The sequence below is a fragment of the Corvus cornix genome, chromosome Z (assembly GCF_000738735.6).
Source record: "Corvus cornix cornix isolate S_Up_H32 chromosome Z, ASM73873v5, whole genome shotgun sequence".
Taxonomy (NCBI): domain Eukaryota; kingdom Metazoa; phylum Chordata; class Aves; order Passeriformes; family Corvidae; genus Corvus; species Corvus cornix.
The window spans coordinates 42,515,004-42,540,868 of record NC_046357.1 but is presented as its reverse complement, the minus strand read 5'-3'; positions in this window follow the sequence as shown (position 1 = coordinate 42,540,868).

Here is a 25,865-nt window from a genome sequence, read left to right as displayed (position 1 = left end):
GAGGTTTAAAAGGAATTAAATCAGTTTCTGGCATTAATTAAAAGATAATATTCACAGAGGAATCTGCCGGTGCCACAAACAATTATCACTTGAGATTATGCAGTCAAAAAGGTCAATTAGGGCACCATACATAGCTAATGAGAACCCTTAATTGATAATTTTTCATGCTCTTGGATTAATTTTGTATTTTGTCCTTAGTTCATCACACATATAGAATCATTTATTCTGCTGCTACTCTACTCACTAACCAAGAACTGTGTCACACAGAGAATGGGCTTTGAAGAGAGAAGATACCTGTGTGGCCAGAGAAAAAACCTGCATTGTGCTTTAGCCAATATTGTGAAGAGGGTGGAGCAAAAAACAAGCCCAAGAACTTCCTTCTTATCCTGGTTACATCTGTAAAAATTAAGACTGAGTTCCATGACACCCATGTGGTCATTACAATATAAAGTGGACATCACTGAGAAAATATGTTCCAATACTTGACTAGTCACCTCTGAACACCACACACAATTCTTTCTTACTTTCATAAGGCAAAGAGATGTCAACACTAAGGGACCTGGGCTCCTTCTATATCTATCTTCTGCTCTTTGCAGCTTGCCAGCTTCTTCTGTCTCATTTATTCAGTTAATATTCCATTCAGGAATTGCAACAGTAAGCCCATCTATTTTGATAATAGTTTTATCAACTGAAATGCTGCCAATATTAAGAAAATTTTAAAAAATTAAAAATTAAAAGGTAAAGTCAAATTATTTATGGAGACAAAAATAAAGGAAACCTTTTTACTTGAATCTTGTAAATACATTTTTTGGATGTCCATTGAAGTCACGTTCACAGACAAGATACCGGACATAGACACACAAACTCTCCATAAAAAGCATAACATTTAATGAATGATAGTAAAGTAAATGCATTTTACTTCTTTCGTCCTCTTCATGACAACCAAAAGGCAAAAAAATTAATAAAACATTTTAACCTTTTCCCTTTAGGTCTTATTGGTCTTTTGTTAACCTTGAGGCAGATGGTTCTCATGGAGAGGTCATGGCTTGGTGAAGATAGATTACTTCATTGAGGTGTTAGAAGCCACCTCTTTGCATCAGGATGAATATTGTATCTATTCTTGAAAGAATGGATATTCAGTGTTAGCCAAACAAAACTAAGCTTGTTTCTAGTGTGCTCTGGCATGAATTCACCCACATAGGAAAGAATATAAGAAAGAATTGGAGTTTTATCGCTCACTCTCCATAATTAATTACACTGGAACATTTTTACATCAGTTTTTTATCTCATGAAGTAAGAAAAAATATGTAGAGTAGCTGACAATAAATGAAATTAATAACAGTGGAACCTGAGGGCTAAAGAAGTTACTAAGCAATATACTGTATCAAATAAAAATTTCAGAAACCTTGAAATAGAAAACTCCATTATTGATACTGAATACCCGGAATGAAGCTCTCTTGCACAAGATATGCAGTGGAAAGACAAAAGCCTCAAAGCCTGAATAGTTCTAGGAGGTTTTTCTTGTTAGAACAATTAGTATCTGCATTAGATACTGCCCACTGTGAGGTACAATAAAATGCATGCACATGTTGTTTTTGAAGTAATCTAAGTCCACCTGTGTTTTACAATCTGATTGGTTTAGTGAGTATGGTTTCAGCAACAAATTCTCGAGACAATATACAGTTTTGCAGGAGTGATAGAGAGTCAGATGGAACTCTGATAGTCTGGTAAAAGGACCCCTCTGGTCTACTTATAATTCATTACTTTCTATTTTTCTTACAAAATTATCTGGCCTACATTGTATTAATAATATTTGCAATAAGAACAAACTTGGAATACATGGAGGGAGTGCTTTGAAGTAAAAAGAATCCTTTTTAGTAAATAACTGTGGCACTCCAGGAGTACTCCGCGTCAGATCAACTTTGATCCCATTATTGCTATTAAACTCTTAAAAATCTCAAACAGAAGATAAATTTACAGAAGGATTTTTCATGCTTTTGAAATAAATTTTATTTTAGTCTTTTTTCTATTTATGAAGCAGGAGGAAACCTTTCTCACAAAACACCCAAATCTTTCTGTGTAGTCTCCTCATTGCTTCGGTATGACTTTACACTTTTAATACTAAATAAGCCTGTGTTGCATTTTAACTCCTCCAAGCATCATTATCTTGTCATCTCTTTAACATTAGTGTTTGGATTTCCAGGTAACATAATGGTTTCTACCTAATGCTTTAAAAAAAATATGTATGTGTGTGTATATACATACATACATACACACACACACACATACACATATATATATATAAAATATTGTAAAGTTAGACCACATGGCAGTCTACAGCTTACTTTTTCCTATTGATTCTCCTCCTACTCAACTTCATTTATCGTTATGTTTTGAAAGATTTTCTTACCTACTTTCAGGTTGCCATTTCAGTTGTAAATGCATTTTTATTGACCTTCTTTCATCAGAGTAAGTCCTCTGGCCTATTCAAGGAGAGGCCAACTCACCACTGGGTTGAAGGTGACCCATTGTACTGATCAGGGGTTGTCCCAGATGTGCTATAATTCCATGGTTGACAACTGCGGTTAACTCCTTTACGTCTTCTCCAAAAGGCATATTTCCTATCTATTTCCTATTAGTAAAATTGCTGCCCTTAACAGAGCACTATCAAACTGCACTCAAAAAAAATAAAATCACAATAATGTTTGGGGAAAAAAACTAAAATGAAACAAACTCTGTTTCAGTGGAAAATCCTAGTAAATGTGGCAGTAATGAGATAACTCATTAACATGTATTACAGCTGTGGAAAGTTCTTTTAACTCTTTCTGATTTTCTTCATGGAGGTCAGGGAAGAGACAAAGCAATAGTAAGAGAATATTTAAAGCATAGCTATTTCCAAAGTGCTGGAATATCCATGAAAGATTTCTTTCCTTGTGCAACACTCAGGAGAATATGGCCTCTTCAACTCCTGGCCACATAGACCATGCAGATAGACATGATAGGTGAAGCCAAGAGCTTCCTGTAGCAACAATCATGACCTTGATATGTGAGCAAAACTTATTTTGTTGGGCTATGCATTGTCTTAATACTCTGTACGCAGCTGTAACTGCTTGCAAGTACTGTGTGGCAGGATAGATAATAGCAAACCAGCTGGAAAAGTGAAAGTGGTAAAGCAGAGGTTTGGGACACCAGTAAATTATAAATGTACCCAAAAGGATTAAACTTACTTTGAATACCAGTATAAAGGTACTAAAATAGTAAAACTAACAACAACATGCAAGTATTTTCTAATGCAGTAATGGCACAGCCAAACACAGTTTTGAATAATTATATGAGCAATGTGATTACTGAAGTGGGAAATATGAGTTCAGCTCCCCAGACAAGACATCCAGGAAAAAAAGTTGCCAGACAAAGGACAAGATAAACAGGCGGGACTATGTACTGGCATGGCAACTCTCTACACAGACAATGATTAACTAGCATGACAAAAGAAAACAAGATTAGCAAAGACCCTGTTTCAAGCAAGGCTTAATAACCTAAACTCATCTGGCCTCAGCAAAGAAAGCTAGAGAGAAAAAAAGAGGACAAAGAGACAGCTGAGTCTGGCTTCTCCCGTCCAACAGCTGATCAGGCCAATCATTGTCACATCCATGACCAAGAGCCACCATTTACTCCAGCCAGCAGTCCTAAATATATGCCATTAGTCCCTTGCTAGTTCATCCTCGTAACTCTCTCAGGTCATTAGTGTGAAGACACTTCTTTGTATATGTAGTTATGATGATTAATACTGTGTAAGAACTGATCATTTCTAAGTTCATGTTGCTAATGAATTAATTTAGTAAAGCTTTTTTTGTTAGATTATAAAACTAAGCTGATTCATCAGTCTTTTAAACACGCCACCACAGCAATCTTTGTAAACTGCCTGATTGATATGTACACATAGAGAATATAAATCCAGTTTCAATATTGTCATTCAACTTACTGCAAAGACAAGAAATCTAGATATCTAATACTTTGATAAACACCTTCATTCATGAAAGCAGCAATGACACTTTGGTATCTACTTCTGAAAACAAAATTGCAAAGGCAGCTGCTTTTAAAACATATATGAACTGGTCGAAAACCCATTTGTCTTGTGAGTCCATGCAGTTCCACTAATATCAGCAGAGCTGTAAGAGTTAGATCAGTTGATTTCTGGTATTTGGTATCTGGTATCACTTGATTTCTGGTAACATCCATATAAATAAGATGTTGGCAAAACTTGTGTCTTGCAAGACTACCTCTCCTTGCTGAACAGCAGTAATAATACATGGAAGTAAAAGTTAATGCCTCACAGGCCTTTGCAAGACTCACAAGACAAGTTAAGACTTGCAGCTAAAGATTGTGCCAGTCAGCACCATTTAATTAACAAAGTAATGGATGATCTGTAAAACAATGCAGTGTCTGGAGACTCCTTTTATAAAGGACTTCAGTTGCTGTCATTATTTAGCACCTCCTGCTTAGCTAACAGGTTGTGATGAAGAACAGATTGTGCACCTTAAAGGTATATAAACCCCATTACTGTCCCATTTGGGCAGAGCCCACATCAGCAGAGGCTGTCATGCTGATGGTATGTAGTCTCTGCTATAGCAGTAAACTGTTCCTGCTCTGAACTCATCTAAATCAAACTGTCATAGTTTCAGGATGGAAGATGGTGCCATGGCTTGACTCCTACATCCTGCTTGGCTGCTGAAAACCAAGGTACAATCCCCCAGAAACCTTTGAGATGGGGAGCTGCAGGTCAGACTGAAACTCTGCTGCCAGCTTCCACTGGAAGCCTCTTGGCATGCCAATGCTTTTGGCCTGGCTGGCAGAGGGCTGGGGCTAGACATTGTGACTGGGAGCACATTCCCAAGGTTCTTGTCTATCTCTGTTTAAATCTCTGGTGTCTGTTGGGCTGGAGAGATATGTCAGCAACAGCGAGGAGAGCTGATACCCAGGCTGAATAGGTCCCCTAATTAAAATGTGTGCAAACAGAAGTTCCAGTGTCCCAAAAGGGACTGCAGAATGTTGCATGTGTACGTACTGCTCTCCTAAACCTTCAGGCAGGTAAGTTTCCTATAAAAGGTACCATACCTTCGATAAAATAATGCACTTAGGGTGTGCCTTGGAGTCCAAGGGATTTAAGGTACACCAGTTTTAGTGGGATGTATTTATCTGCATGTGGAGGCCTCCAAAATGAAAACAGGATCCCAAACCAGAAGTTAGAAAAACTCTCAGGAAAAAAGAAAAAAAAAAAAAGCACGGGGACTAGGTTGCTCTGTTTATGTTAGATGCAAGTCCAGTATGTAGGTGCTGCTGAAGGCAGCAGTCTCTGACCAGCACCCCCAAGTCCTTCTCACAGGGCTGCTCTCAATCTGTTCATCCCCCAGCCTTTGTTGATACTGGGGGTTGCCCCAACCCAAGTGCAGCACCTTGCATTTGATCTTGTTAAACCTTATGAGATTCTCATGGATCCACCTCTTGAGCTTGTCCAGGTCTCTCTGGATGGCATCCCCCTCCTTCGGGACTGTCAACAGCACTGCTCAGCTTGGGATCATCTGCAAATTTGCTGAGGATGCACTCGATGCCTTCATCTCTACCATTAATGAAAATATTAAATAACATTTGTCCCAACAGAGACTCCTCAGGCCACCACTTGTCACTGATGTCCATCAGGACTCTGAGACTAACCACTACTCTCACTGTACAACTACTTTCTTATCCATCTACCAGTACTCTCATCAAATTCATCTCTCTCCAATTCAGAGAGGAATGTTGTGGGGGACTGTGTCAAAGACTTTACAGAAGTAACATGACACCCATAGTCCTTCCTTTGTTTACTGATGTAGCCATTCCAGCTCAGAAGGCCATTAGGTTGGTTAGGCATGATACTGAATGTTTTGGGGGATGTGGAAGAAGAAAAGGGAACAAGTGCTTGGCCTAATGATTGCAGAAAATACTCACAGCTTTTTACCAGCTAGTGCTCGTAGTTCAATGCCTTAGAAAGCCTCGGGCAGCCTAGAGAGGTAGCACGGGCAATCCAGCATTTCAGTAGCTCTGAAAGCGGCAAATGGTAGCTGCAAAGCTGATACCACCAGTCGAAGCAAAGAGGGAGAAATATAGCCTTCTGTTAGTCTAATTCCTGCAATTAGAAGCTTTCAAACAGTGACGGAGGCAGATGTTCGCAGAAGGGATGCAAGCCAAAGAGGGTGGGCCCCTTCTTGGGTCCTTCTTTTACCCTGAGAAGGGGAAAGGGGAGGACTGGGGGCGGACCCGGGGTGACCGGCCAATGAGACACTGCTAAAGAGTCTGAGTTACATTTGGCTTTCCCCGCGCTTGGAACAAAGGAGCACATGGCAGAGGCAAGTCCTGGCTTGTCTTGGGGAGAGGGGAAAGGAAGCTCGGAACAAGCAGCAACGAATGACCACACAGGATTATAAAACCCAAAGACAAGACCAGATGATGTGACAGCACAGTCCAAGGAGTGACTGAGTCTAGGAGTCATGAGCAGGGATCTGTGGCCCTTCTACTGTACTTTAGACATATAAGAGAAAAATGATGTTAGATTCTAAGTCTCAAAGGAGAAAATATGGAAGTGAAATAGTTATAGCCTCATAGGTCTTTGCAGTCATTAGTTAAAAAACATTTGCAGCTAATGGCCTTGGCAGTCAGCACCATTTAATTAACAAATTTGTGGATTATTTGTAAAAGGAATATTTGCAAAAGGATATACTGTCTGGAGCTTCCTTACCTGAAGTATTTAAATTGCTGTTATTTACCACCTCCTGTTTATCTGACAGGTTTGGTGAAGAACAGTGTTTACCCTAAGGCTATATATAAAAAGCAAAACCGAACCATTTGGGCAGAGCTCACATCAGCAGAGCTTGTTGCTCTGCTGCTCTGTGATCTCTCCTGTAGCTATAAGTATAAACTGCTCTTGCTTTCATCTCATCTAAGTTGTTTTCCTGTCATTTCCATGCAAAATACATAATTAGGAAGTAAACAGTGCTACTAGGGCCAGTCTCCTTAGTAGTTTCACATCTCTGAACTTTTATCTAAACTGAATATATTAAACTATCTTTCATATATGTTTTCTTTACCTTTTTCCTTTCTTATCCTTTTTCCCTCTCTTAATACCTATTTTTCTCTGCCTTTGGAAACAATTTAAAAGCAATCCAACCTAAGGCACTGATAGGTAACATCAACTGGTCCTGAGCCACACCTACGGAAAAGCATGACCTCACTAAAATAATGGCATGTAATTTTTAAGTATGAATGAGATACAGAGGGAGATATTCAATCACATTTTAATAAAAAAAAATCCCCTAGTTCCACCACTTGGCTTTTTGCATACACAAGAATCATTATGTTTTAGGATATTCTAAACACTGTCTAAGCATGATCCTCACAGAGACAGACTTGTCAGCTTTCCTTACAGTACTCATCAGTAACTGAAAGACTAATATGGACAAACTTGACAAATTTTTTGTTCTGCTCAATTGCAAGCTACAGATCCCCATAATCTCTAGCACAGGGCTTGTCTCATGTACAAGTTCCTTGTACTCAAGTGCTGCAGTAACATGGTTAAGTGGCAACAACTTTTTCAGAAAGTATGTATTTTGATAGAGAAATGAAGGCACACACTGGTGAGCAGAAAGACACAAGCTGACCTTACCTTCCAACATCAGTAAATGAAACTCGAACCACTGACAATTATATTTCATCTATTTAAATGCTGTTTGCAGACAGAGTAGATGTTTATAAAGACAGGCTCAATCTTAAGATCTTTATGGACGGGTTTTTCAGTGGGAAAAGCTGCATAAATCCTCTACTTCCCCATAGCCATTCTAAGTAGCGATGAGTAAAAAGCAGGATATAATCTATTCAAAATATTGCTGTATCAGTCCATGGAACAGTAAATGAGAATTCATGCCACCAATCTCCATTGCATTTATCCTATTTACTGGTATTCTCAGCAGGATAAAGCATAGTGCTTTTCCCCTACCTGAAGAGGAAATCCTTTTAATCAAGAAGAAAAAAGAATAAAATAAGTGTACAGTGCGCTTGCCCACCTATTTTTACTGAGTGCTATAACTTTAAAAAGAATCTATCAGTAGTATTATGAATTACGGTACTAATAAATGCCTTATTTCAAATAAATAAACAAACAAAAAGTTTTGCTATAGTAACACTATAAATAATGGCTGTTAACTGCAAATTGTACCATTGGCTTTTCTTCCCCTTTACCATGACAGTCTAACTAGAGGTTACTGGCAGTAATTAGCCATGTTCAGGGACATTATTGGTTTCAAAAATTCAATGTGTTACCAAAATAAAACACATTTTCCCATCAGGATGTTAATATTTCTACATATTGAACTTTCTGCCATAAATAGGATGACAGTATTGAAAACCAAGATTGAGTGTCTGCTAGACTTTAATTTTTGCCACATGGAAAAATGTTCATTGAAATAAATTTGGTTATTGACTAAGTCTTCAAAAATCAACCCATTACCATTACATTCATCATTCTGAGTAACCTGCATTCAGGAACACAACAAATATTGCTATGAACCCCTAATGGTGGAGATTGCTCAGTAGCATACAAGCCATTGCTTACAGAGAAATCTGGCTCTTCTAGGTGCTATTTTTTGTAGAACTGGAGTGTTGCTAAAACTATTACAAGACATTTTTATAATTAAATAGTAAAATTAAAGACAGCACAAAGGCTTCTACAGAAACTCAAAATATTTTGAATGGGCTGTTAAATTTTTACACTTAAACCCTGCAAGTGTTTACAGACAACCAGACTGCTCCTCAATAGTAATAATACATTAATTTTTACTGGACACAAACCCTGATATAGTCCATTGACTCTACTTAGCTACTCTAGCATAGAACTAGTCATGTGGCTATGACTAAAAATAAAGTAACCAATTAGCTGCTTCTCATAAATTAGAAAAAGCATTTTAAAATATATTTGGTTTTGGTTGTACATTAATAGCTTAATCTGTATTTTGTTCTCTGGGTTTTTAGCAGTACATTTCCCATTGACTTTTCCCATTTGTCTTCAGAAGACATGATTGCAACTAGTAAAATAATTGATTTTCACAAGAAGGTAAGAGACTTATCCTGTTGGCAGTGAGGGTGAAAGGCATTTAGACACTTTGGAAGGTCACACTGATTTTTCATTGACTTTTTTCACCTCAATAAATACAGTCTGACAAACGCTCATGCCGCACTTAGGATCTCAGTTTGAAACAAAAGTGAATTTTAAAGAGAGTGTGGGTGTTGTCAAGCCTTGTGCACAACAGAAAGCTTTAGCCTTTGAGCAGCAGTTAAACATAATGCATTCACACTACATGATTACACAATAAACTAGAGCCACTAATATTCTTATTATTTGTCTTGCTGACAGATTTTTATGAGTACTAACATCACTGTGAGTTCTTTTTAAGCAAGATCTTCCATAATCTGAGACATACTCTTCCTCCTTGAAATAAAGTTCTTTCAACGCTTCCTCTGTGACATCTTCAACCTTAAATACATTCACTTGACCTCTCTTATGCCTGCAATCATTAAATATGTCTTTAATGTCCATGGACTTCTCAAAACGCTTCTGTTTTTCCCATGTTCAGCATCTTACAAAATCAGCCCATGACATAGATAATGCACATAAAGTCCCCCCTTTACCTTTGTAGAGGCACATGCACACATCTAGCACATGTTTGTGGACTGGAACATAAACCACTTCTGTTTCTATTCCAATGCTTGCTCTACATATATCATGAAGTTTCTTGATTAGTTCCTCAATCGAGACTATGTACATTTTTTAAGAAACTCTTGCCATTAATTTAAAATGAAAATGACTGAAAGTGGTACCCTAAATGTTTTTTGGAAGTGTTACAATCTTTGTTAATACTGAATTGGAATATGCCTTAAGCACTTAACATACATTAACTTCATATTCTCTGCCTAATTTGACACAGAATGAGAGAAAACTCCAAATAACAGCATGCTTATAGAAAATGAGTCATCATGGTGCACGTCTAGGGTTAATGAAAATTACCTTTCAAAAAAATTATATCATCAGTCGGGACAAAACACTCATTTTAAGAGAAACAAAGAACATCTAGCAGAGTTCTTCCTGAAACTGGCTATTAGAAGGCTTTCTGTTGACCATCATGAATTACTATTGGGTTTTTTCCCCCAACTGCTTTAGTTTAAAGCACATACTTTAAGCAAAACTAAGATATCAGGTTTCAGCATGTGGAGACACATCTTGACAGAAAGAAAGCTCAGACTGACACCACTGACTGTTTTGTTTGAAGAAAGAGAATCTACTATTTCACTCTTGAAACATACACTCTGTTGCCTTATCCCTTACTAAAACCTGGATGACCAGTCAGGGGTTTTTTAGAAGACATTCTGAGGAAGGCAGAGCTGTTTAAATTGCATACAATGCAACCAGATGATCGTGAAAGTACACCTTCAGCCTTCCTCTACAGTCTCTACTGCCTGTAATTAATTATGGAATGTTTGGTATATCCCTACACTCATACTTTTGTTTGTTTCATGAGAGGACTGTTCACCCAAGATATTAATCTTAGCTTGAACAGTCATTAGGTACGTTCTCAGTCCAAAATTTCAAATAACATATTGTAAGTGTAGTGAAAAAGATATTTTTTTTCTCTCATGACACTATAAAGTTGTTACAAACACCTGAGAAGAAAAAAAAAAAAAAAAACAAACCTGTATTCTTTTAATACTAGTAAATACATTTTACTGACCCAGCAGCGAAGCCCACCTGCATCAAATCAATGGTTTCACTGGATTTGTTTCATGAGAAGAGTATTCCCTGAAACCTACAGATTGCTTTCATCAGTAAGAGAATATTAAAAATAGCTTATTCTGGTCTGCAGGGCCATCATCAGTACTGCTGATGATCACACTGGGCTCCTGTCACAATTTTCAGATGAAGCAGCTACGACAGTAAAACAAACCACAATTTTCTCCATGTGAGCTCCTAGGCACAGACCATTCTCTCTCTACAAACACAAAGCCTCTTGGTAACTCAGATAAGCTTCTGAGACTTAAAAAATCCTTTTCAGGTATTTTCAGCAGCTTCACATCCTCCAGAAGACTTAGGTATTTTTCAGTAGATTTCTATTTCAAAGCCCTCAAAACCAGCTAAAATGTAAAACACTGTGGTAGGTAAAAGCCAGTTAGAAGACTTTTTAAAAACAAATGAAAATTAACACACAACACAGTTAAAAGACTTAGCCTTTGCATTTCTCAGAAGAAACTAATTTAGAGGAGATGCATGATAACTGAGAGATCCTACAATCAAGAGTATTTTGACAGTTTTCTAACAATGACATATTTGAATTTCACGGGAACAGAATTATTAAAGTTTTATTAAATAAAACTACATCTACTATGCAGTAAAATACAAAACAGAACAATGTTTTTTTCCACATAGCTTCATACTCAGAGGAGTTTCACTCTATACTTGGTGTCTATGTTTATGTGAAGAAAGTAAAACATAGGTTGCTAAACAAAGCCAGATTTTGATTTAAACAGTACCTGCAAGATTTACATGGAGCATAAGAGAACCATACATTTAGATCTGTGTCACAGAGCTCTTCTGTAAAATGTTAGTTCATGGGAAACCTTGTAAAGCAAAACAAAATCAAACATTTTTGTTCTAATTCAGAGCGACATCTCTTAAGAAAAAGAAATCAAAGAATTCTGACTGGAAATATCTATCACATTTCTGAGATATCAAAATGTTTTGTTTCAGTTTCAAAAATACAATACTAAATGCATTAACACACCCTGAAATGAAATATTGCCCTTTGCTCCCCCACCAATCTAACATGTCTCTATAATTTTGAAGTAACCATGTTTATACCAAGAAAAGGAATCTGAGTAATCAGGCAAAACCTGTCTTCTTTGGAGTACATACAGGCTGTGGAAGAAGCTCATAAATCCATCCTTAATCAGTAAATGCAAATTTGCTCCTTTTCTTCACCCTATGCAGGAGAGACACTTAGGACATTAAAGCAATTATACTTTTACTTGATTGAGAAGACCAGTAGTGGAATATGGGGTTTTGGAGGAAGCAAATGATCTCCCAGATGGGTTCTGAAGTCAAGAAAAATTTCCTTTAATTGTACGTTTAGTATAAAAAATTTTAAGGGAGAGGCATTTTTCATGATTACTTAATTTGAGTTACTGAATTGTGCTCAAGGTACAGGCCTCTAAATCATGAAAATACAAGGGAAGCGGGGGGGGGAAGCTTTTACTCTTTTTTTTCTAAAAAAAAAAAAAAAGTAATTTTTTGGCTGCAAGCAGTGCAACTGGAAGTACTATTGAGTTGTTTAAGTCAAACTAATGGATCACAGAAGTGTCCAGTAAATACTTTCAGGCTTAGTCTTCTGGTTACTACATATTCAGTTAGAACTTCAGGAAAAAAATCCCTAACATTAGCTGTCATGAAAGATTCTCCCCCCTCTTTTTGCCTTCTCAACCGCAATAGATTTGTATAGTTTAAATTAAGTGGACAAGCTATTCTGGATGTCTGCTCTACAGTCAAATTTATACATACACACACACACACACATATATATATATATACACACACATTCATATCCTTATATACACAGATATGTATATATATATATAAGTAGATTACTCTGGTAGTGAATACATATAACTATATACCTTTAGAGTTGTATATTTTCATGCAATGGACTGGACTAATCAACAGTTCTGACTGAACCTCTCTCTGATCTGCTGAGCTTGGATACATTCCCAATGACATTTTCCCTTGTCAACAGCACCTGGTTAAAAAGTTTCTGTCCCTTTACCTGTCCCTGATCAATTTTTCTGACCTCACTACTGCAGCTCACTTCCAAAGAAGCTTTTTGAAAGTTTGCTTTTGAAAACTGGATGACTGAAATTGCCCTAGATTAAAAAAAAGAATAGCCTGTCTCAAAGTGAGTAAAATCAGAAAAAGATACAGAACATAGGCACACACAGAAAAGTGATCATTCCCACCATGACTTTGTAGGACACCCAGCTAGAAACAATGTCCCCTTGCCACCCCCAAATACTACCAATTTAAACTATGAAGAAGGGAGGGAAAAAAAATAAAAAAAAATTTAAAAGGGGTTTTCTTCAGTTATTATCGCCTATTTTTCTTATTCAGCTTTGAAATTTTGGGATCAAGTACTTCTTTCAAAGTAATGAGTTAGCAAAAATATATGCTGAATTGTGGAGGATAAACACTGTGATGGCATTCAAAAGATTTCCCGTGAAATATCTCTGCAATATACTTCACCTCAACATCAATGCAAATGGTCATCTTCCATCACTACAAGCATCTTATTTTAATTGATCCATGCTGTTCATTTAAAAATCCCAGCTCCATCATGTCAGTGCTTTTTGCATCTGAAGGGAAAAAAACATAAGAATGCTTATTGCTTAATACAAAAATAATAATTGCCACTTCTATTTATCAAATAAGTCTCTTTTAAAAATGTTGTATCAGGTATGTTCTCAAATGCTTTCCTTTCCATCTTAAAAAAAAAAGATCAGATTCAGACACTGAGATCTCTATCGGGTCTTCACTAGGGTATTCATTCCCATGTAACTTTACCTTGATTGTCTCAAGCTCATAAGCACATATAAATTTATAAAAATTAAGTTTATTACCATGTATCAGAATTTATTAGTCTATATTTCCCATACACTAACATCTGACACAATTATGTTCCTACACAAAAAGAGCCTGTGAACAGATGTCCATGAAAGCCTGACTGACATCAGGGTGGCAAAGCAGGGAGAGGTGTCTTTGCAGAGTGCTTGACATTTAACATATTCACTTTGTGCACAGGAGAACCAATGACAGCTCTTCCTGCTCACTTATGTGAGGAAATGCCATGGAAATGCCCAGCATATCAGAGCTGGCTCACAAATGGACCTGGCTCCATTAACACCCTTCATTGTGAAATTCCTCACCATATGATATTTCTCAGCAACAATGTACCACCACTGTTATTAGTTGCTGGCTCACTCCTGCCATGAGCAGTCACGGGAATATCCACTGCTCAAAAGGAAATGGGCTAACACAGAGCTGGCTGAATGCCCAGAACTGCAGATAGCCCTTGGCACCTGCTCTGCTCCATACCAACTACTGCTGGACATGCGCATGCCCACGACAACATGGCACACGCAGTGCGTCTCCCACTGAGTAGCAAAGTGCACCTCCTGTGACTTGCAGCCTGGTCCCTTGCTAGTGGTCCCCCAGCAAGTGAAGTCTGACATCAGGGAAGGGGATGTGGGTGTTGTGGCACAGCCATCCTCAGGCTGTTGAGGCAAGCAAATAGTCACACTACTACATTTTATTAAGTGCAGTTTTCAGTCCTCTTCTTTCACACATGTACCTTTATTCAGGGTTTATAGTGACTAGACTTCTATCGCTGTAAAACATGATTCCATGTATAAACAACAGTTCAGCGAATATTCAGTCATTTATTACCACAGCTGTCATGTTCACAGCAACTATCTAGATTAGCTACTTCGTCACCAGTGACAACTAAATTTCTTGGGAATAATCTTCAGTTCCATATTGATTTGACTGTTCTGCTCCTGTCACCAGATATTTTTCAGATTAATAAGTCACACTGCATTATCCTTACACAATATAGAGCCTCACACAACAATTATCTCAGCTGACTTTCATAGGACTGTTCCTGGTAGAAGTTATTCATTAAGGTTATCAGCCTACATATTCAGATTTCAGCATAGTTGTCTCCAGCTCTGATCACAAAGAGCCCCTTTAGCAGCGTTGCAGAACCAGTAAGATGGTAAAGCCACACTGTCTCAATCAAATGGGTCATTTTACACACTTTGGGATTTTTTCTATATCATCTTACAGCACTTTAATTTACTCAATAGGAAAAAAATATATATCTTGCAGCTTTCCCCACTAACTCTTTTTCAAGATGTTACCCTGCCTCACAATTTTTCACCGCTTATAAAATTTTACACTTTAATACTGCTTGCATTTTTTAATTTACCTATTCCTTTGTGCTCATTTCCCCTTCTCATCTCCTTACTGAACATCCTCCTCAAGCCCCAGTCTGTAATTTCACTAATTTCTTTCCAGTTTGTGATGTAAATGATTCAACAAGTTATTACTTACTTTTATCACCTCTTTCCCGTGTCTTCATTTTTTTCCTGCACTGTTCATTCTTCTATTCCTTCAGTATAACTTTCCCCATACTCTACAGTCACCTCAAAACTCTCTGAAACACTGACAACTAGAAGTTGATCAAGTATGATGGAAGAAATACCACATTGAATTTGATGACCTCTTATAATTTTTCCCAAAACCATTTGCTATTAAGCTCTACAGAGTACCAATTCAGATTGATTTTGTTGTCATGTTCTTGCATGGTAGATCTCAGTTCAGTAAAACAATATAATGAGAAAAACACTATTACTGCTTCTGTTACAGACAGAGTTTCCACTTGTAAGACATACCATGAAGATGGGTTTCATTATAAATCCAATCTCACTTCCATGAAGCTAAAATGCAAGCAGCATTTCAATAATGACTAGGTGTTTTTATTTACTAAACACAATAAAAATATATTTTCTGTAGAACTGAATGAGTGAGATTTTCAGGCAAATTATTTCCAAATCAGTTAAGATAGAGCTATTTGTTAGAAGCATGCAGAAAAATAAGAAAACCATTCTTTATGGAAAACACAAAAGACATGGGATTCCTGACTGACAAAATGCAAAACTGTTACCCTGATTTTTATTTGCTTTAGTCCAAACTGCACTGTTTTTTCACAGAAATACCAACAGAACTTGTCACCTAACTCAGGGACAGGGACTATCTCTTACATTTTTGAGTGTTAGGCATCAGCATTTTAAAAAATTATGATTCCACCATGAGTGCCCTTCTTCTCTTAGCCAATAACGCCAGTTACTATTTTAGCAGAACAGATTTATGAAGAACCCCTACACTGGTAGGGTAGATTTAATAACTTGCTGAAGGCCAAGGCAGATACTGGGAGAATGTAGAATGACCCACTCTAGGAGAGGAGCAAGTTCAAGTCCATCTGAGGAACCTGAAGGCTCACAAGTCCGTAGAACCTGATGAGATACATCACTCAGCAAGCACAAAAACAGTTTAATGTTAAGGACATGTAGGTTTCAATTTCTAGGGTAAAACAGGACTACCACAGCTGAAAAAGGAATACCGTGTTTCCATGATGGCAACAAATCTTCACTTGGGGAGTATTTAAGGACTACTTTTCAGTAAGGAATGAAATCGGCAACAGAATGAGGAATGTCTATCTGGAATAGATTGGCAGCCACGCACATCAATTTTATAGCTGAATACAGATTAAAAGCGTGGGAAAATTAAATACATCAATCTGTAAAATTTTTAGAGTATTTTGCATATTTTATTTTATAATTTTTAAAGTTTAATTGAAACTTGAAACCTAGCACAAAAAATCGGTTATGGGCAACCTGTTATCTAGGCACCCTGATCTCCACTTTTCAGCTGTAACATAGAAAGACTTACCCAGATATTAAGAAATTGCATTCTTTATAGTTCCCAGATTTATGACACATTTAAGGCAAATCCAGATTATGCAGCTTTGTCACCTTTAATCCCCAGCTTTAGGGCAAGTAGAACTCATTTTAGTGATTATTCTTTTGCAAAACAAACACAAACTATCAGTATAATACCATCACTTCAGAAGGGTCAAATTTTATTTGCTTTTCTCAGGCCAGTACTTACGCTGGCTTCCAAAAGACTGTTGTATGAATAAATAACTTTTTCCCTGTCTCCCAAAACATTACCAGTATCTAAAAGAATCAATAGTCAGCAACAGGTGCATAGCAAGAAGGAAAAAAATGAGAAATAAAGCAAAAAATTTCCAAGCTGAGCAGAGTATAACTACAGACATAAAATCTTAAAACAATTTAATCCCTAGAAAATTAGTCAAATCACGCTGAAATGAGAATGTGCCATCTCCAGCATCCTTGGGAGAAAAGGAAATAAGAATTCAGTGAATCTCCAGGTGGGAAGCATAGAGTAAAGAAATACTCATCTATGAAATCTTTTGTCTGGACTCCACCATTGTTTTTGGATGCCTTCAGATCTTTGCTTTAAGTACTGGTGATAACCAGTGGGGATGAGAGGAAGGACAGGCTCACAAAACCTATTTTGCCACCACGACCTTCATAGAAATCTGAACACAAGCAAGCATATGCTCCTGGTTCCTGAAAGCTGTAGCACACTGAAATAGAAGTGGAATCAGAGATCCTATAAGACAGCCATGCAGAGAATATTTCGATCCTGTAACTTGGTGTGTATTTGGGTGTGTATTCAGAAAAGCTGTTATATAAAAAATTCCATATAAAGATTAGAGTCTGTATGTGTATGCATTCACATACACACATGCATGTACTCCTACCACCGTTGCAAAGATACAAAACTACACAGCCCTTATCCACCTTCTAGTACCCTCCACTATTTTTCCTCATATTATTAATATGTACTCCCAGTAACATTAATATGTACTAATATTAATATGTATTAATGTGTACTCTCACTCAGTTTCTGGTAAAAGTTGCCAAGTTGTGAACTTGCAGGTGAAAAGCTGTCTCCTACAGATCTTATAAAAATGGCACAGTCTCCAGATCTGCAGTGGTGCACAGCTTCACTACATGGCATTTAACCTTTTCTTCAAATTATGAAGGATTACTCAGAAAAAAGAACGAGGCAGCTAAGGAGAAATGTCCACTGCTCTGCAACATCTTAGTTAACTGTGTTTAACTGATGTGCTGAACTTACCTCACTCTTGCTTTTAATGGTCATGACTCAGCTCAATCAGTGATTACTGAACCACACTATTTCATTATCTTCCACATTGGTGCACATTGTTTTTCAAAAAATTCAGCTGTACAAACAACTTTCTCTAATACCTTCTGTATTCCAGAAAGTTTGTGAGCCATTTCAATCAAAAAGCACTGTATAATGTACTTAACATTCCAGAGAAGATTATTCTAAATGCATGTCCAACAAATTTTCTAGTGAGCCAGCATCACTGAAGCTTGCAGTTGTCATAACTTTGCAACCATACAACCCTCATAGATTCAGTTAAATGAGATTCCTAATAAGCTGCATCATGACCTGAATTTCATTTCACAAAATTTATGCTAGTAGCTAAAAAGAAATTTCTTATTTGGACAGCTCCTATCTAAATTACTAAAATTCCTGCTTTGAAAAGAAATGTGTTAGTGAAAAAAGTCTGAGACTGCATAAATGTACTGAACAATCATGTCACTGAAAAGAGATAGCACGAAAAGGACAGTTTTCATACCTCTGCCTAAAGAGGAAAAAAATTAGGTAAGTTCATAAAGTGATTGCAGAGACTCGAGATCATGATCAAACTTTATCATGAGTTAAAGCTACATATACACATTATAGCTTAACTCACACAGTTTTATGCAGAAAAACTGGCAGCTTTCCTGGTCTCTGTTTTATTTCTTTTTATTGCAAAGAGTGCACAATGACAGTATTTTGGCTAGTTGTTCCCTTACAGACAGAATTACACATTTTCAAATTCCACATCAGAAGCTCACCTTTTTGTTTCTGAAGAATCAGTAGTGATAGTAAGGACTTTATTTACAAATAATGTTAAGAAAACCAGTGTGTAGGCTTTGTCAGTCAACACCCTCAGGGTAACATCTCTCCTATCCTAAAAATCGCCTTTATTTTTTCAGTATACTCACACAGTATATGGAAATCTTTTAAAGTTAAGAGTTGATTCCCTGAATCAACTGAACCCATCTGTGTTGTGAACCTCTTTTCTTAACAGTTCTAAAGAGCAAAACAAGTTAAAAATTCCCTACAATTAAAAATGATGGATGAAAATCAACATACTTTAAAATAGGATTGTTAAAAGAGAATTACAGGTAGGAACTATGAAGGTGGGGGGGGGGGGGAAGAAAATATAGAAATTAATTAACATGAATTAACAGGTAGCACCATTAGAAACCACTGTGCAGGAGCTCTCTGTAGGAAAGTCTGAGAGCCCAGCTCCCTTATACCCACTGAACTGAGGCTTCTGTTATCAGTAAATTAATCATTTAGGCAGATCAGCAAAATGTTTCCTTTCTGTCTCAGAGACGCTGTTTCCCACTGTCAAAGCTGAGCAAGCTCTTAGAAAGTGAGATAATGAATTGAAATTTCTTTATGCCAAGTACCAAAGCCACATCTTGAATAAGCTCTCTAAGCTTTAAGTTGTTGTGTGAGACTCCTCAGCTGTGTTTTCCTAATAAAACAGCAGCTTGCCTATATTTTACATTGTGTCTAACACCTGAGAACTGCTTTGTGAACTGGTACTGAACAAGCTGCTCAGAATAGCTTAACACGTGGGGAAACATAAAGACTTCCAATCCTATTTGGCAGTAAGCACAGGTTAACACAATGATATATTCAGTTTCTCTGAGATTACAGTGCTGCTTGGCATACAGAAAGGGAAAACTTCAAGCTCCTGGTAAAATTTAATGTACAAAGTACAGAAATAAAACTCATGTGATTGTAGTTTGAGAGTTGAGTGCATCCGTTCAATGCGGTTCCCTGCATTTGAGAACAGGCATTAATTTAGCTTCAAATGCAGTCCTGAATGCAGTTGAAAAGTGCTCTTTGTGCCAATCCATTCAAAAACAGAGCAGTCCAGGGCACATTGGAATCTGCTCTAGAGATCTGTAACAGAAAAGTCAGGATGGTTCTGTGTGGTAGAGGGGGGTAAGTCTCTGGGTTGTGGGGAAAGATAGGATAGAATTGAGCTGCAGACGGTGGGCTGAGCCTGCAGAACGCCACGGCAGCACAGAGAAGCTGGTCTCTGCCTGACCTTGGTGGGAGGAGATGCCACACGGCAGAGCCCTGCAGAGAGGAGCCTGCCCAAAACTGACAGACACCTGAAAGGCTCATGATCACCCCCATATAAGAGCATTAAGAAAGTGTGTTACTGACATGGCAATGTGTGATAGGTTGCTTAGTGAAAAATACCATGTAAGGAAATACTGGCTCTGGAAGACGTGTATAGAACCAGCTCTTTTCTTTAGATGTCTCAGATTCCTTGGTGGTCTGAGTCTGTGCCTTAGTCGTTACGTCACTGGGTGGGGGAACAAATAAAAGGAACAAATTGCAGAAGAGTAGTAAGAATGGCACCTACACTACCGGGTCATAGAGACCCCACCATATGCCTGTGTGCACTTTCTCAGGCTGCTTAGGCCAGGAGACAAAGCCTTGATAATTTACTGGGGTGGAACGGAAACACTACTTACAGCCAGCTCATAAAGGGCACAAAAAAACTATATAAAAAGTTAGTAAATGCTAGCCAACCTGAAAACACTGGAGAAGCAGACTTGTAAGATGGTATTTTCTGCCCTATGTCTCACCCAAGAATTCATGTAAGGGCTGAGTGGAGACAGAAAAAATGTTGTATGTGTTTTGGGGCTAGCCTGCCAGATGCATGTATCTCAGTCCTTATGAGTTTTTCCTTATGAAAGGATGAATGTGAATGGGTAAACCTAATTTTGATTTAATTTTTGGAAATAAACACATTTCCCTTTCCTGTAAGAGCTTGTATGCAACTTTGCTGCACCACTGCGAGATTTTCCTTTACCGTTTTTGTGGAGTCTAGCATTTTTATTAGCATCCTTTACATGGCAATCATCAGTGCAACAAGGGCTTCTTGCCCATATGGTCAGCAGCACTCCTGTCTGCTCTTTAACCAGATATATTCAGTCTCTTTCTAGCCACTCTTATAGTCTCTTAAGTGGCGGGCAATAGATCTTGCAAGATTCTTCATTTTGCCCTAAGCAGCAGCTACTGAGGAGACAGAGAAACATCCGCTGAGGGCACAAAAGCTTCTTCAGCTAAAAGCTGAAATAAAACTCTTTCAGGCAAAACACAAACAAAAGCCTCTCTGGTACCAAAACAAGGCTAGCAACAACAATGACTGACACCTGAAGCCCTCCTCTTCATGCCCTGTGTGCATGTTCTCCAAGCCAAAGACTACTAAAATTTATCCAAGCACATCTACGCATATCCAGGAGATCAGCAGCTTTTCATGCACACTCCAATTGCTAGTGCCTTTTTCAGCACTGGAATACAAGACTCAGGGTCACATTTGACTTTTACACTGGTTTTGCAGCTGCTTCTTTCACAATAAACAGAGACTTTTAAAAAGTAAAATAGGCAAAATCTTTCTCTGACAAATGAAGAGAGCCTTTTGGGTCTGCTTTAGGTAGTAAAAAACTTACCTTTAAATTTTTGAGCACCTGTGGTGTTTTTAGTGCCTTATTTTAGATTTTATGTACCTGAGCCCTACAGTAGATCCAGTCACTCATGTTTACCATGCAAAGTAATACAGTACTTAACAGTTGCTGAAGTGATAGCTCTTGCATCACTAAAAAAAATTAAATGCAAAGATAACAAAAATCTTCCATAGGATTTCTTTGAAAACTTCTGCTTTTTTTTTTGCATCTTACTTACGGACTTTTAAAGTGTTTGGCAAAACATTTCAAGTATACTGCTCTGATTTTAAATGATTTTACAGCATCCACCCTGAATAATTTCTTCCTCACCAGTGAAGTGCAGCAAAACTCCCTCAAAGCATAAAAGCAAGGTAAGATTTTTGACAATTAAAAAAAAATAAAAATCCATCACTTCTGAAGGAAAAGAAATAATAAAAATTCAAAATTACAGGTCATAGAACCTCAGCTGGGATTGAAGCTTTCTGTAGCTAAGCAGAATGGTTTGACTATCTTCAAGATGAGGAAACAATTAACGAACACCCACAGAGATGATTCTGACCACAGCATAGAAAAACTATTGCAAACTTAATAAGGAAGAAAAAAGCCAGACACAGCTAAGTATTTACAATTCAGGAACAAACACAGTTATTCCAGTAGCCCATATAATTTCTGTAGGCAGTCATCACTTTGCAATCACCTCACCTCTGGGTATGCCCTGAGCACTTACACACTAATCAGGATTAGGCTGGGTCAGGCACTTAGAAGTCAGTTTGTCAAAGCACAGCACCTGGATGCTGCTGGCTGATTGTAGCTCATTTCCCTATTATGAACCAATACTACACAGGGTGCTTAAGAGTTGTACTAATCTAGGTGATAAATTGCAAACAACTATGGGAAGCACCTGAGGTCATTGAAAATTCTGCAGCATTTATACAATGGACATGCTCAGTCTTCTGGCCCTCACAAACTTCCACATGAAATAAATTAACCTTAATGAGCACCACTGCTAATAATCTCAGCAGGGGCTAAGGATTGTTTGTAGAGCAGCTCTCCAAAGCTTGCCCTCACTTCAAAGACATGTCAGTGCATGACACAGTTGAATTTTTCCTCAGTGCAAATCTTTTACTCTATCCAAATTTGCATTCAATATTTTTATTCATTAAAAATACATCAATATACATGAATATAGTAATTCCATTAGCTGTTGTTTGATGGTCACATCTTTCCACAGTAATTATCTCTCTGAAAATGTTCTCTCTCTCTTGATTATCCAACTGATTTGGCATTTTCCCAGATTTATAACATAGTCCCTCCTATATAGCTATATCTAAATAGCCTCTTTATGTTCTCTAAATGTAATGCGTTTTATCTTCTTTTCTGCTACAACTACATTCTGACTGCACAAAGACTCTTGGCAGCACAAAGAGCAAACAACTGGCCTTGAAAGTCATGAAATAATACCAGTGGCAAGCTTTTTTAGAAAGAGCTTTATAATCAGATGCTGCTATTATTCTCTGAATGATAGAGGGTTTTATTTTGGAAGTGATGTGGCAGTAAGGGCTATTTGGATATTTTACTGAACAATGTTTCAAGGGCAGCTACACCTAAACTTCCCAAAATTACAATGCAGATACCAGTTATCACTTAAAACATACAGAAAAGATCTTACTAATTTGTGAACACTAAAAATGCAGCTTTAAATCACTACTTTAAATCACATGCAAATTAGGAACAGAGGACTTTCTATACATCTTGCAAATATCTTTACTGAACTGAACAAACACAACAGGGGATACTGAACACAGTGAGATAGATGGAGAGGGAAGAGTAACAGATGACTGCCTTGGTAGGAAAGTAGCCAAATTAAACTATTCTGAATGGCGTTAGTTTATCATACAAAGACATTTAATTCATTTCATTATTCTCTGTGGGCAGATACAGCACTGTGAGGCCCTAGCACATTCAAGGAGATGAACACAGTGGACAAAGAACTCCTTCAGAGTGCAATATTTAATGAAACTTAAATTAGGTCTCAAAAGAGCAATAGAATGTACATGAAATATAGCACTAACACTGAGCCATTCTGTTCATATGCATGTTTTAAAGTAATTCAAGAATCAAATTCACACATGGCCCCAGAAGTCTTAAATGTATTTTTAATATAGCTTCCACACATATAACTTTTTTAACTATACATTTCATCATAATTTCTTAATATGATGTACAGGACAGAAGCGTAAGAAAAGTCTACAGCTAAGACTGAACACTTTCTTAAGGAATAAAAGAAAATAGTTCTGTTGTAGTCTTTCACTTCGTTGTTAGCAATGAAGTGAAAGACTACAACATTTTTGCTTCTGTTTGCCTCTGTGAATTTATGTATGTCAAAGAAAGTTGAGAAAGTACTGATATTTTAAACACTGCAAAGTAATGAAAAGATATTATTGCCTAATACATATTTTATATATTGCTATGTTTCTATGTATTTATGTGGGGAAAGAAACAAACAATACTGAACAAAACCCAAACCCCAAATCCAAACCTATATTCAATCCATTTTCTAATAAAAAAAACTTACCTGTATACAAAATCATACCCATATAAAATTCTAATTCAGTGTAAAACAAAATATATTAAATTTGCTGTTAGCAAATTTAAAAAAAAAGTTTTCCTTTTTTCAGGTAACTATGCAGAGAGATAGGTACTTAAAATCTAGAATCAAAAACATGACAAAAACCATGACTTTGAAATTCAGAGTTTTGAAAATTTCAGTATACAACTCAATTTATTTTGAAGCAAAGAACAGAAATTATAAAACAAAAGGACAATAGGATAGCATTGTTCTGAGTTCTTATTTTTCAGTATATTGTGTGGGAGTGTGTTCGGTTTGGTTTGGTCTGGGTCTCCCCTTAGATTTTGTATTATTGTAACATCCCAGTTGGCGCCTTCCCAGTTTCATGATAATTGCCCTATGTGCTAGCTTTGTCTCCTCCCAGAACCCCGCCAGTCGCTCTGGCACTCCTCCCAAGCTTCTAGGAAGTCCTGGCCGGGGGGTCGAGTGATTGGTCTTGGGGAGAGAGTCCCTCCCTTACTTTCCCAAGATTGGTTCCCTTGTGTGCCCTTCACCTTGTTTACCACACCCTCCCCTTCTCTGATTGGTTGTTTTTGTGATCCCTCCCTTGTCGCCATCCCTCCATAAAACCTCCTGTGCTAGCCTTCCCGGTTGCTCTCTGCTGGGCACCCCCGGTAGGCGAAGTCTCCTGTTGGAGGGCACAATAAACCTTCCGGATTTCACCCAGAACTGAGCCTGCCTCCTTCTTCCACCACCTGCCTTTGTTGCCTTGGTCCCGTAGAAGGACCCACGAGCCAGACCTCTGGCCTCCCAGTTTCCGGAGGCTGGCCCCCGCAGCCTGCTGCGTCCAGAGCTGGCCGTGCCGAGCGGGTACATCACCGAGAGGGACGCAGAGACAATATTGTACTAGTTCTGTTCTCTCATGCACTCTCTACCAAATCCAGCGAAGCAGCATTCACTCAGCCCAGAGGAAGAAAGGCTCAACACTGCAAGACACTGAAACATGGAGACACTACCACAACAACTAAAACAAAGGAAAAATACTTAACCTAGTCCAGAAGGTGATGAAGAGAATTACAGACAAAATTTGGGAGTAAGAAGTGAGGTCTGGACCTTCAAGATTTGACTGCTTATTGAACACAAAGCAGAACAACAGAAAATAAAACAGACCTTAACCAAAAGTAAAGTAAGGTAAAAGCTCTTCACACAGCAGTAGTACCACCTCTCCCAGCACTTCAGATGTGTAGATGCTGTAGTGTGTCAGGCAGTTCCAAACTCTGTTTTCTACCAACCATCAGTTCTAAGGGTTTTGGCTGAACATGCTTGTGGTATCAAGCTACTATTAGAACTAATCCATAGACAAATCCAGATGGGATGCTTGAACAGTTATAGCCCAAAAAATACACTTTTTCTGTAAGTCTCAGTATATGTAACTTCCTATAGACAAGGATCATGCAAGTGTGCCATGAAGGAAAGCCATCACTTGTGAACCATTACGTGGGGGACACTGTAGTGAAGTACTGCTTTTTGCACCATCTCACTAAAGGAATTTCCTAAATTTGTATTTTGTTCTCAAAACCAAATTTACAATAACCAGATCAGGTAACTGGTTAAACAGTTAAATGAAACTTTTGCAGCTTAACTGAATCAAGGGATTATTTCCTGCAGTCCACATGGAAGCAGCAATTTGAATGAATATTCCAAATCTTTTCTCTGGCTTTTTATATTAATTTGAATCTCACTGAAATATTTTTTTCTCTGTAACCTGCCGTTTTGTTTATCTATCAAGATTTATATAAAAGTAAAGAATCCTTTATTCAAGCTTCCAAAGAACATAGTACTCTTGCAGAAGTCCATTTAATGCAAGTGTCACAGAAGTTTAGTTAAAAAGAATTGCGTATCCTATCAGAAA